The sequence below is a fragment of the Benincasa hispida genome, chromosome 12, assembly GCF_009727055.1.
Source record: "Benincasa hispida cultivar B227 chromosome 12, ASM972705v1, whole genome shotgun sequence".
NCBI lineage: Eukaryota > Viridiplantae > Streptophyta > Magnoliopsida > Cucurbitales > Cucurbitaceae > Benincasa > Benincasa hispida.
Window position 1 is genome coordinate 52,016,613 of NC_052360.1, and position 11,199 is coordinate 52,027,811.

Consider the following 11,199-nt stretch of genomic DNA (forward strand, 5'->3'; position numbering starts at 1 on the left):
GTATTTACTTGACGACTACCATGAGATCCCTTTTTCACCGAGAGATAAATCTCAAAACTTTTTTTTTTTTTTGGAAAAACCTTTTGTAAAACTTCTTTTCAAAATAGGAAAACCACTTTCCTTTTAAACTCACGATTACCATGAATCCAATAACCACCCACTATATTTATAACCTATAGTTTTAATATTTCATCTCATGAAACATATAAACCATAATTCTTTTTCTATTCCATGGTATTTAATGTAAATCTCATTTACATCAATCCTCCACTGGATGTATCTCATACATCATACCGATTATATCATATATAATCAAAATATCTCTTGTCAATTTGAACATTTCAAATCAACACCAAAAACTGATCCTCAACTGAATCTATTGAGCTACCAAAAGGACCTTATGAACCTGTAGCTCGAAGCTCCAATGGTACATGAATAACTGACTAAACTCTTTAGTCATGGGATCCACCATCCGTTAACTGCCAGGCATTCCACTAAAGACCGATAGCTAAACTCTCTTACAGATATATTATGTGTCCATCTTAATCAATCAGCAGTACGACAATCCTTCACAGATCGCTCGTAAGTACAGTTGGGCCAATAACCGTTATGCCCCTGTAGTTACATCTGTCTCCTTAAGTACCACTAATCCCTCTAAAGAACATAAGTCATAGTCCTACTATGACTGAGTCTTCTCTTCCAAAGAGAAGCTATGGCCACTATGTTCAAACCCCAAAATCAGCCCTTAAGGGAGCAATCTCTCTATTTATCCTTGCTTCAGGAAATGAGTAAATTCTATATTGTGGATTGAGTTCTCAGCTCCAATATCAGAAAAGTCCCCAAAAAGGTAGGCATGTTGAGTTGGCAATCTGGCCACTCTCACCCATACTAATCAAAGAATCACCCTCAAAGACAGAAGTTCCCAAAACACTCAGGATTGAGGTCGTGTCATCTATGGTCGTTTAGGTGAGATGTAAGTCTCTAGTATCAACGACGTTATATACAGAGTCTAGTCATCTCGTGGTCCAGGTCTTATACAAGCTCTTTGTATAGGACACCCCCACTCGCACGTCTCTACATGAATGGTCAGGATCTACCATCTGTAGTAGTTTACAACACTTGCAAACCTCTACAAAGTGGGTCGTATCCGTAGTGTCACCAGGATTAGTGGACACAAAAATATATCTGTGATAAGAAGAGTTCAGTTGTTGGTCTTTAGTGGAATGCTTGACAGTTAACGGATGGTGGATCTCGTGGCTAAAGAGTTTAGTCAGCTATTCACGTAACCGTTGGAGCTTCGAGCCACAGGTCCATTAGGTCCCCTAGGTAGCTTGGATAAAGTCGAGAACCAGTATTTGGGTTAATTTGAAATGTTCAAATTGACAAGAGGAAGTTCGATTATATATGATATAATTAGACAGGTTAATTATATATGATATAATTGGCTAAATGTATGAGATACATTATTTTGGAGGAAATTAGATATAAATATGATTTATATCAAGTAGAGGAGAAAATACTATAGTAGATATGTGATATCAAACTATAGGTTAAAAATATAATATGATTATATTTGTTAATTAATTAGTTGGTTAATTATAAGATAATTATGCCAAATATCACATTCGGATGTGGGTTAGTGGACAACTTTGGTTATTGTAACTGATGACTTAAAATGAAAATTGTTTTCATTTTTGCGTAATTGTTCATTCGCCCAAAATATTTCGTGAAGCGCACGTTGGTGAAAGAAAATGATCGCTCGAGAGCCTATACGATAGTCGCTTCTCCGCCTAAACGATCGTACACTCTTGTCTACACGATCGGGTAGCTTCTCTAAACGATCGTTTAGTGTGCTAATTTAACTAAACGATCGTACATCTTTTCCTAAACGATCGTTCAGTAAATCCTACACGATCGTGTAGCTCCTCTATGAGATAAGCACTTCTGTTATGTATCATCATCATCACCGGATTTTGGTGAGCTTTCGAGGTGACGTCGACCACATTCTGGAAAACAGTAAAGGCAAGTATAAGAGCATTGAAAAAATTAATAGAATGATATTTATTTAATGCATCTGTATAATATGTATTAATTATTTGCTTCGTATTGTAGTATCCTTTACAAGTAGAAACTGTCGAATGTGGGTATTATGTTATGAGATATATGTAAGAAATCGTAACTAAAGAGAAGAAGATTATCACAGATGCAGTATATCTTTAAACTACTTATATATTGTAACATTATAAATAGTGTAAATAGTAAATATATTTATATATATATATATTTGACTTTCTATATTTTATAGATTGATACGTGGAGCTCGTACTCGCAACTTGAATTGGATGAAGTACGCGTGGAATGGGCTGAATATTTAGATCGCTATATCTGATGGACTTCCTATAAATTTTGTGTTTGTGGCTACATGAGAATGCCCAAAACCCTTTTGTGTGTAAATGTTTTGTTCAACCATTATAGGTTACATACTTGAAAGAAAGGTGTGGTGGAGGATAGAATTTTAGTCATGTGATTTTTGGAATACATAGCACATATAAATTGGTCTTACAATTTTGGAATGATCATATATTGGAGTCGGTTGATAGAGTATATACTGTTGTACGATTGGTCTTGTAAATTTTGAATCGTTCATATACATGGAAGGTAATAGAAGAATGGAATTGTTTATTTTAGTATTCTGAAATGTTAGTTGGATATATTGGGCTGATATGTAGACCTAAAATATGTGCAACTATTTATTTAGTTGATGAAATTGTATTATTGGAATAAATATAATGCAGAAAATGAGAAATGGAAATTAAATTCAAATGTTTAATTTGGAAAAAAAAAGCATAGATGACATTGGAAATGTGTCAAGAATTAGATTATTTGACCATTATTTCGTGTCAAGATAAAAATATATTTGACAAATAAAAAATGTCAAGAGTAATCACAACAATAAGTGTCAAGAATTAATACACTTGACATGTCATCAGTGTCAAGTGTATTATATTTTTTGACACGGGAATTGTGTCAAGAAATATTTCTTTTGACGTTTTTACAGTATCAAGTTATGACATTATACTTGACAGTCGAATGCTCGACTCTTTTATTAGCATCAAGTATACCCTCTACTTGACATTGGAAAAATGTCAAGTAATCCAATTTTTGTAGTAGTGGGTCTGCATTATATGAATAAGGTTGAGTGTCTTATCCAGGTGACACTACAGATACAACCCACTTTCTAAGTGTCACATGAGTTATAAGTGTTACAGACAATATGATCCATATTGCTCATGTGGAGACATGTGAGTGGGACTATCCTGTATAAAACATTTATATAAGACCGGACCATGAAATGATTGGTTTCTCTTTATAACACCGTTAATTGATGAGATAACATTTCACTAGGATGACCATAGGTGACTTGATCTTAACCTTGAGTGAGTTGTGATCTTCTGTTTATGAGGGCAATCCCTTGATCTGTAAGAATGAGAGTGGCCAGTTTAGCCGACTCAACAAGCCTACCATTTTGAAAATTTATCCAAGTAGGGAGCTGGGAACACAACTACACAAGATGAAACTCACTCATTTCTGTTGCTAGGGAAAATAGATAAATTGCTCCCTTAATAGCCGATTTCGGATCTTGAACAATGAGGCCTCACCCTCTCATTGGCTCGAGAAGGGTTAGTTTATATCTAGACTATAGACTATTTGTTCACTAGAGGGATCAGTGGTACTTAAGAGTTAGATATAACTATAAGAGTAAAACGGTAATTTGACCCAGCTGTAGTTATGAGCAATTTGTGAATGGTTAACTTACTGTAGATTGGTTAAATCCATTGACACAAAAATATATCTACAGTGCAAAGAGTGCAGCTGTTGGTCTTTAGTAGAGTGACGGACAGTTAATGAATGTTGATTAATTTAATTAAAGAGTTTAATTGATTAGTCTTGTATCATTGGAACTTCTAATCTGTAGATCCATATGGTCCCCTTGTTAGCTCACTAAAGATAAAAACAAGGAAAAATTTGTTTTTGGAATAATTTTATTTGTTCAAATTATTTAAAGAAATTTAAGTTATTGATTAATATGATTAATATAAAGTATAAAGTATAACGTATACTGAAATATTATAATATTAGTTAATTATAATTAAAATTGTATGTGAGAGATAAATATGAATGAGATTCAAATATATTTACATAAATAAGACTTATATAAATACTATAAATTAAAATTTAATGTGAATTTGATTCATATTAAAAACCATAGGTTAAAGAGAGATCCGCTCTTTTAATATGATTAAAAAACATATAATATGAACGATTAATTAAGTTAGTTATTTAATTAATTATATTATAATGTTTGTTATATTATAATATAACATAATTATTATATTATAAAATCAATAACTCCCCATTATAGGAGAGTTATTCTTCACGTGGATGGTAGTTAGAGTAACTCACATCCTCTTCTTCTCCATTTTGAGATATGTATTGAAAAGACAGATAAAGGGTGTAGTTCTTTTTACAGAACGTGAAGAAGAAAAACTCTCTAATTCTCTTATCTTTTATTCACTCATTCCCTTTTCTGCCAAAATTAAAACTGTTTGGAGCTTACACATCCAATTCCTTGTTCCCAGAGAAAAACGAGGAATATCGTTTTGGTGGTGTCCCTGCCAAAGGTTTTACACTATTCATAAAGAGGCGAGTAGAGTTCCAGTGTTCATGACACTTCAAGAGAATTTTCGTGAAGAGGTTTTCCATCGAGGGGAGTTCTCTCTTCCTTAAATTCTTAGCAAAAAGCATGTTTAGATTTCTACAATGTTTATCCTATATTTTTTAGCAAGTTCGTTTCTCTGCATTTCACCGTTTTTCAAATTGAATTTCAAATTGCACGTCGTTCATGCACTTCTATGGGAATTTGATTCCTTCCTGGATAAGGTTGAGTGCCTTATCCTGGTGATACTATGGATATGACCCATTTTGTAATAGTTACAAATGGTTTGATCTAAACTGTTCATGTAGAGACATGCGATTAGGGGTGTCCTATATAAAGAGTTTGTATAAGATCGGAACGCAAAATATTAAATATCTCTTTGTAAATCCGTTAACTAATGAGATTAATATTTCATAAGATGATTATGTGCAATTCAATCTTAATCTTGAGTGATTTATGAACTTCCACCTGTGAGGCCAGTCCTTTGATTTTCACGGGTGAGAGTGGCCCAAGAACTCAACAAATCTACCATTTTGAGGACTTGACTAAACGGGGAATTGAGAACATAACTTCACAATATGGAATTCACTCATTCCGCATAGGGTAAGTAGATGAGTAATTCTCTTAAATGCTAATTTTAGGTCTTGAACAAGAGGTCCCACCCTCTCACTAGCCCAAGAGGGACTTAGTTTATGGTTGGATCATAAACAAAGTGTTCATTAGAGGAATTAATGGTACTTAAGGAAAATAGATAATTACAGGGGTAAAACGAGCATTTGACCCACTTGTAATTATGAACAACTCGTGAAGGATCGACTTGCTAATATTGATTATATCCATGGATACAACTTGTCCTATAGTGCATAAGAGTTCAACTACGAGTCTATAGTGGTTTGCCATGTATTTAATGAATGAAGGTTAATTTAATTGAAGAGTTTAATTAATTGATCTTGGATAATTGAAGCTTATAATCTATAGGTTCATAAGGTCCCTTGCTAGCTCACCAAGGACCAACAAGGATCAAGTATATTGAAAGAAAATTTGAAATGTTCAAATTTATGAGGAAGAATATTAATAGTATTGGATACAATTAATTACATGAATTTATTATAAAGTTTATTTGAATGAGATTCAAATTATAACTTTATAATATAGAGAATTAATTTTTTTTTCGAATAAGATTAAAATAATTAATTATTTATTTGGATGAGATCCATATAAATAAATAAATAATTTAATTTGAATAAGATTCGAATTAAATAGATAATGAGAGAATTGATTTATTTGAATGTGATTCAAATAATTAATTATTTAGATTAGATCCATATAATTAAGTTATTTAATTTAAATATGATTTGAATCAAATAATTGAAGGAAGAATTAATTAATTAATTTTAATTGGATTCAAATAATTAATTATTTAGATTAGATCCATATAATTAAGTTATTTAATTTAAATATGATTTGAATCAAATAATTGAAGGAAGAATTAATTAATTAATTTTAATTGGATTCAAATAATTAATTATTTAATTTGGATGAGATTCAAATTAAATATTATGCCGGAGATAAATATTTAAATATGACTTAAATATTTTAAACCATTTAATATGAGATATTATTTGGGTAGATATTTATCAATATTGGATATCACTAAATATTTAATTTAAAATCTCCGTAGAAGGATTATCCCAATAGGATTAGGAGTAACACATAGACTTCTATAAATAGGACCATCGGGAGCCCTCATAGAATATACTATGTTCAAGAATAATCTCTATGTTTCTCTGAAACTCTCATTTTATAAATTCTCCCAATTTTCTTAGAAAAGTTCTAAAAAAAATTTCTTCTCTATTCTCTCTATTCTTTTAAGAAGCAGTTCCCACAAGCCGGATCCTTGTTAGGGCCATAACAAGGAAGATCTTGTGGAAATTAGAAGAATTTCAAGGAGACTACCAGTTCGAGGAAGAGATTTTGCTGTAATTGTGGATCGATAAAGGTATGTTGCTTGACCTTTTCTTATCTACTTGACTTTTAATTATTTCAAGAAATCAAAGAAAGCAATCACACGCTTCCGCTGGAATGTAATTTCCTTAAGGAAAAACAAGTGCTTTATATATATATATATATATATCTTTCATGTTTTTTAGGTTAAACTTTTGTACTTCAAGTTTTGTTTATATTATCGTAATTTTCTTGTTTAATGAAGAATCATGGACCATTTACATATGTTGAGTGGCTAAAAAATGAAGAATGAAGATCTATGTCTAGCAGACTGTGCAACTACACATATAATACTAACAAGTTAAAAATATTTCTCCAAACTAACAATGTTGGAAGTAAAAGTTAATACAATATCAAGTTTTGCAAACCTAATTGAAGAATTTGGAAAAGTAAATATTATTTTTCCTAGAGGAACAAAATTAAAATTAACAATGCATTGTTCTCTAGTCAATCAAAGATAAATCTATTAAGTTTTAAATATATATGTTGCAATGGTTATCATATTGAGATTGATAGAAAAAATGAGATAGAGTATCCTTATATCATATCTACTGTCTCACATAAAAAACGTATATTGGAAAAGTTGTCTGCCTTATCTTCTGGATTATATTATACTCATATACAAGTAATTAAAACATATGCAACAATGAACTTGAAGTTCATGAATGTAGATGAAGGGATTGAATTTCGCAACGGAAGCATTTTGTTAGAATGCCTTGCATCCCACAGATCTTATACAAAACAGAATATTTAAACATGTAAATTAGCACGCATTAGGGAAAAGATTAGAATGATTCTTACCTTTGTAGATTTCCAAGTGCCACGAACAATCCTCTCCTAGTTCCAATGAATGGATCTCCAATGATCTTGATCACGAACAATTTCTTGAACACTCTCGAACACTACCACGAGAGTAACCTCATTATTCTCTAGGATTCCAATAGAGAGATGTGTGGTATCAACTACTAGGAGAGGGAGAGGAGAAACAAGTTTTTGGAGAATAGAGAGGATTATCTTAGAGCAAATTCTGCATAATAACATAAGGATGTTGTTTATTGTCAGCCTTTCTCTGTTAGGAGTACTATGTTGTGTGTATTCCCAAAGGGGTATAGGGAGGTCTTTATATAAAGAAGAGCCAAACCCTTTTCCTAATATTTTTCTTTTCTATAATTAATTAAATAAAAACTTATTTAATTAATTAACCCATTTAATTAAATAACACTTATTTAATTTTAATTTGCACAATAATTAAATAACTATTTATACATTAAACCTAATTTAATGTATATATTTAACTATCATCATCCCACGTATATGTGTAAAACCTCTCTATTAATTAATTCTTTGTTAATCTAATTCACTTGAAATAATTAATTTGAATCTTATTCAAATATCACTTTCCAATTTAATTATAGATCATATCCATAATTATATATTAATCACATTAATATATAGTTTCCTTAAATTAATTTGAACAATTCAAATTATCTCTCTTAAGTATCCTCTAGTGAGCTAACAAGGGGACCTAGCGGACCTGTAGATCAGAAACTTCTACGATATGAGATTAATTGACTAAACTTATTAACCAAATTAATCAATATTCGTTAACTATGGGTATACTTCACTAAAGACCCACAACTGCATTCTTCCTACTACAGATATATTTCTGTGTCCGCGGATATAGGCCAATACTAGCAAGTTAGTCCTTCACAATCATTCGTAACTCCAACTGGGTCAAATTACCGTTTTTCCTTAGCTTACCTTTGACTCTTTAAGTATCTGTGCTTCTTTAATAAACAACTTGTTTATGGTCCAACCAATAAATAGAAACCCTTTTCGAGCCAATGAGAGGGTAGGGCCATTTGTTTAAATCTCGGAGATACCACTTAAGGGAACACTCATCTACTTACCCTTAAGGTAGGAAGGAGTGAATTCCATATTGTATTGTTATGTTCTCAACTCCCCACTCGGTCATATCCCCAAAATGGTAAGCTTATTGGGTCGGTGAATTGGCCACCCTCACCCATTCAAATCAAAGGACAATCCTTCGTGAACAAAAGTTCATAATATACTCAAGATTAAGACTAAGTCGCCTAGGTCATCCTATTGAAATAGAAACCTGACAATTCTTGACCAATCCCTTAAAACGCTCCCATGCGGCACTTAAGGTTTCAGCTTCTTCTTGTTCAAAGTTCATAATCTCTCGACACCTTCTCGCATTGGTGGTAGGTGGGAAGTATTTTTGCATAAATTTTTCCATCAACTTCTCCCAGGTGGTGATTTCACCAGGCTCCAGTGAGCTCACCCATTGTTTTGCATCATCACGCAAAGAATAGGGGAACAAAAACAACCTGATCGCCTCTGGGGTGATTCCAGGAATCACAAATGAATTACACGTTTCCAGGAAATGCTTCATGTGGGCGTGAGGATCTTCACCATGACCACCTCCAAATTGTCCAGCAGTCTGGAGCATTTGGAGCATTACAGATTTCATCTCGAACCTCGTCCCGTCTGGCGTTGGATATATGATTTCTGGAGAGAAATCATATAGTACAGGGGTCGCGTACTCCCTCATGGGATGCGTGCTGTTGTTCGCCATAAGGATCGGATTCTGTGCAACATGAGCTAGTTGCTGATTTGCCTGTTCTTCTGCCATTACTCGTTGCCTGTTCTATTGTCTGAGAAATTGCTGCCTCAACCTTTGACGATGGTTAGATCAGTTTCTATGCCAGAAGGTTCTTTCAATCTCGGGGTCGTATATGAGTTCAGGAGTGCTCTTCCTGCTCATAAACGTTCACAAGCTTAGGCTTAGCTTGTAATACTCCATCGACTGAAGTGTTCCTACAACAGATACAAGCTTCTGAATCCTCGGCAACGGACCAAAAACTTGTTCATTGCTATCGTGATTCGCTCTAGGAGTGTATTGTATAAAATAAATTGGAAGAATAAGTTCTAAGTATAAGTGATGCGTTGATGCTTTTAATTATTTGTAACGCGTTAGTGCGTTAGAGAGATGCAATAGAACGCACAACACTCCTTCTAATGACGTTCAAGTTTTCCTAAACCAGACCTAAGTATAAATCTAATTTAGGTTCCTGGCAAGTCCAGGGTGGAACTTAAAGATTCAGTTAAACAAACGCAGACCTCGCGTTGTATCTATTGTAGGGGTTTTCATAAATAAATGAGAGAAATGTTTTATTTACACTAAAATGTTGTACCTGTGCAAGAAGATACAAAAGAGGTGAGTGGTGAGTGATGGATCATGCGAAAATGGAGTTTAATGTAAATGGATGCGTCGGTCTAAGATGAATGTACACAAATCAGAATATAATGTGGATGATTTGCTTATCTTTTGTTTATGCGTTGTGCATCCAGTAGGAATTGAACCTACGAGCAGCGTATGTCCACGGTGATCAAGGCAGAGCGACTCCTTCTTTAAAAGAGGTTGGTTTTCCCGGTACGAAATGAGCCACTTCGAATAGGTTCATTGCTCCGGCCTGTTGCAGCTGCTACTGCTGTTTTCTTGATCTACCCAATTGGTCATTGCTTGAGATAAGTCAAGACTGACTATATATACGCTCTATTTTGAAAGGCTAAGAGTTAGTACTTTTTCCATGCGAAATCTTACTAAAGAGAAGCACAGGGGAGACACCCTAGTAACACAGGCACCGTGGCCGATTTCCCCTCTTTTGCAATCAGTTTCGCTACAGCACCTGCTGCTCTAGACTTTATTCAACACTTCTCAATGCGAATAACATGCAAAACCTATCTCTAGGATGCATGCGTCTAACATAGAATGCGATAAACACCAGTAAGTCTATCTCTAGCTGTACTAGGCGTCCTACTTGATGCAGCTTAGTTATTCTCTCGAATAATCTAAATTAAAGATGCTTTTACCAAATGATCAAGTCGGCTTAAGCGTTTGAAATGAAGTTTTGCATAAAGTATGAATACATTCAACATAAACAAGAAATAAACAATGGCAAAAATGTGATGGATCAAATATATGAGTTTAATAAAGAAGTAAATTGTCTTTACAAAATCAATATTCAATCAAATGAAACAAAAGTGGTAAATGAGATGAAAGGAACTGAGTCAAGTCGCAGAGTACATTCTCTTGTATCTCTTTGGCTCAATTCTGTTGTGTACAATCACTTGTATAGGAAGAGGACGGAGTATCTTTCTCAAGCTTGGCTTTCTCCACTCCCTGACCAGCGGTGGTGATGGTTCTCAACCCTTCTAATCGTCTTGGCACCACAGCACAGCTTAAAGTATGACCACACTAATTACAAAGAGTAAGGATCTTGATAATTTCTGAACTGAATACTTTTCTAACTGCGAACTCTGGAGGGACTTCATCTATTTATAGGCGTTGGTCATGTCCACTTAGTGAATGGGCAGCATTAAAGTCTATATCCTGGTCAGCATTAAAGTCCATGCCCTGGTCAGCCGCCTGACTCTCGGGAGATTTTTAGACG

The 11,199-nt window shown here is 33.7% G+C and overlaps 1 pseudogene; it reads left to right on the plus strand.

Annotated features, from left to right (window-relative positions):
• Window positions 1-8,842: 8,842 nt before the first annotated feature.
• LOC120068669 lies at window positions 8,843-8,929 on the plus strand (annotated as a pseudogene).
• Window positions 8,930-11,199: the final 2,270 nt, after the last annotated feature.